We start from the raw sequence: 3,186 nt of genomic DNA, 5'->3' as shown, positions 1-3,186 counted from the left end.
GAGAGAAGCAAACCATGAGAGACTCTTGAATGCTGACAAAAACTGAGGACTGATGGATGTGGGGGGAGGGGGGATGGGCATGGAGGAGGACACTTGTGGGGATGAGCACTGAGTGTTATGTGGAAACTAATTTGACAATAAACTATTAAAAAAAATAAATAAAATAAAATGATTCAGGATTAAAAAAAAAAGATAAAAGGCTTCTGTACTTCAAAGGAAACAGTAATACTAAAAGGCAACTGACAGAATGGGAGAAGATATCTACAAATGACATAATCTATAAAAACATGACCAAACTCAATGACTAAAACTCAAATAATCTAGTGCAGAAATGGGCAGAAGACATGAATAGACACTTTTCAAAAGAAGACATCCAGATGGCTAACATGCACATGGAAAGATGCTCAATATCACTCATCATCAGGAAAAGACAAGCCAAAACCACAATGAGATACCATCTCACACCGGTCAGAATGGCTAGAATTGACAACATAAGAAACAAGTGTTGGCAAGAATGTGGCGAAAGGGGAACACTCTTGCACTGTTGGTGGCATTTAAAACTGTTGTAGCCACTCTGGAAAATATTAAAAGTAGAATTAACACATAGTTTCATTTTGGCTTCAGGAATACAACTACCCTACAACTCAGGAATTGCACTAATGGGAATTTACCCAAAGAATACAAAAATAATGATTTGAAGGGGGCACATGCACCACAACGTTTATAGCTCCTCTATCAATGGTAGCCACATTATGCAGAGAGCCCAAATTTCCATCCACTCACGAATGGATAAAGATGTGGTTTATATATATAATGGAATACGCCTTGGCAGTGAGAGAGAATGAAATCCTGCCATTTGCAACAACATGGATGGAACTAGAGGGTATTGTGCTGAGTGAAGAAGTCAGTCAGAGAAAGACAGACGTCATATGTTTTCACTCACATGTAGAACTGGGTAAACTTAACAGAGCATGGGGGAGGGAAGGGGGAAAAACAGTTTCAGACTGAAAGGGAGGCCAGTCATAAGAGACTCTTAAATACAGAGAACAAACTGAGGGTTGATGAGGGGACTGGGTGGGGGAGGGGGAGAGAGGTGATGGGCATTAAGATGGACACTTGTTGGGATGAGCACTGGGTGTAATACATAAGAGATGAATCATTGAGTTCTATTCCTGAAGCCAAAACAACATTGTATGTTAAATAACTTGAGAATAAATAAATAAATAAATCTTATAGTTTAACATCTATTGTAATTCTAGTGTTTGAAATGCACATTAAGCAGCGAATTTCATCTATAACAAATGTACTATCCAGAAAATAAATTCTGAATACACATTTTCCCATTCCCCTGTCTACAGCTTTCCTTCACATTGGCATAACTTTTGTGTCTATTACATTTCTCCTAGGGAAACATCAAGATATGGTCTAATTCCACAACCTCTTCATGAACTTCTTTTTCTCTGCCACCTTAGAGACATCAGTTGGATGCAGGTCAATGGTTTAGGAAACCTTCCTTCATGATCTGGGCTTTCAGGCAACAGAGGGAAATTTTCCCTGCTTCTTAAACTGAATTAATGCTTTTGTAATGTGCCTCTAGGACTGAAACTTATTTGCAGGGTTTTTTTTTTTCAGTCAGAATGAGTAGCAAGAATCTGTGACAGGTTTCATCCGCTTATGTGAAGTCACGTGTTCAAGAGGCGGAATCCTGTCCAGAATGAGTTTTAACCCGCTTGGGGAACAGCAGCGTTCACAGCCACACGGCAGGGAAGACGTGAAGGGGCAGCCGGGCCGGGCGGCACCCGCTCCGCTTTTCCGCACCCTGTGGGCTCCTCACTGCTTACGAAGCAGAGTATCAGGAGAACGGTCCCTGGATCACAGTAATGTTCGCCTTCAATCTCTCTTGGAAACTAGTGTGTCTGGGTTGGTAAAACTACTTGTGGGAGGTAAGAGAAAACAAACTTAGACTGATATGGACTGATTCTTCTGGTTTTCTTTCAGAATTCTTAGAATAAATCAATAGTGTAAATCTCTGCAGAGACATTTATTTCCCTTTTAGCTCTATTATGGAAGATTAGGTCTATTCTCCACTAGAGAGGAGGACACAAAACTGTTTCTTAATGTGTGGTTTCAGACATTTTGATCCAGCATAAATGTAAAGGGGAAATGAAGATTAAATTGGAAATGAAGGACTGAAATACCATATTTTATGCAGGAGGTCTGTGCAGATGCGAAGGAATCAGATCTGTCTCTAAATCTCATAATGTGCATGAAAAAATGTTTCAAGAGGTCCAATGTGAGGAATTTTAATAGGCGGAGGATTTTTCCCCTTCCTGAATTAATCTTTGAAGGCCATAGCAATAACGGAAGTAGCTAAGGAATTAATAGCATGACACTGACTTTCATTTTCAAAGATTTTTTATTTTTGCTTTCATATAATTTTAACTGAGGTTCTGTCTCATTCAGATGTCAAGCACTACTACACATACCGACTTGTCTGTCGATATAAGTATGATTCGTCTACCTGCTCAGACATTACGGAGCCAAAAAGATGTGTGACAGAGGCACCTGTGTAGCTCAGTTGGTTAAGCAGCCAACTTTGTCTCAGGTCATTATCTCACAGTTGGGGACTTTGAGACCCTTGTCAGGAGGTGTGCTGAGGGCTCAGCACCTGGAGCCTGCTACGGATTCTGTGTCTCCCTCTCTGTTCCTTCTCCACTCACACTCTGTCTCTCTCTCTCTCTCAAAAGTAAAAACATTAAAACAAAAAAGATGTGTGACAGTGTGCAATATATTTCAGAGAGGTTTTTTTCTTTTATCGAACTTGGTCAATGCCAGAATCCAAGCTCAAATCATGATTCTCTCTCTTTTTTTTTTTTGTTCATCACTTAACCTGGCCCTTCATGAATAGGCAGAATTCAATGGGTAGAAATAGGAAAAAAAAAATCATGATTCTTGAAACACTGATTCTTTTTTTGTTGTTGTTTATTTATTTTTGAGAGAGAGAGAGAGAGCGAACATGAGTGGGGGAGGGGCAGAAAGAGACAAAGGCACAGAATAAAAAGCAGGCTCCAGGCTCTGAGCTGTCAGCACAGAGCCTCATTGGGGGCTCAAATTTACGAACCCAGATCATGACCTGAGCTGAAGTCAGATCCTTAACTGACTGAGCCACCCAGGTGCCCCTTGAAA

Source organism: Crocuta crocuta, unplaced genomic scaffold, assembly GCF_008692635.1.
Source record: "Crocuta crocuta isolate KB4526 unplaced genomic scaffold, BGI_CrCroc_1.0 scaffold711, whole genome shotgun sequence".
NCBI classification, from domain to species: domain Eukaryota; kingdom Metazoa; phylum Chordata; class Mammalia; order Carnivora; family Hyaenidae; genus Crocuta; species Crocuta crocuta.
The sequence above is the reverse complement of the archived record's forward strand: the minus strand, read 5'-3'. Positions refer to the sequence as shown.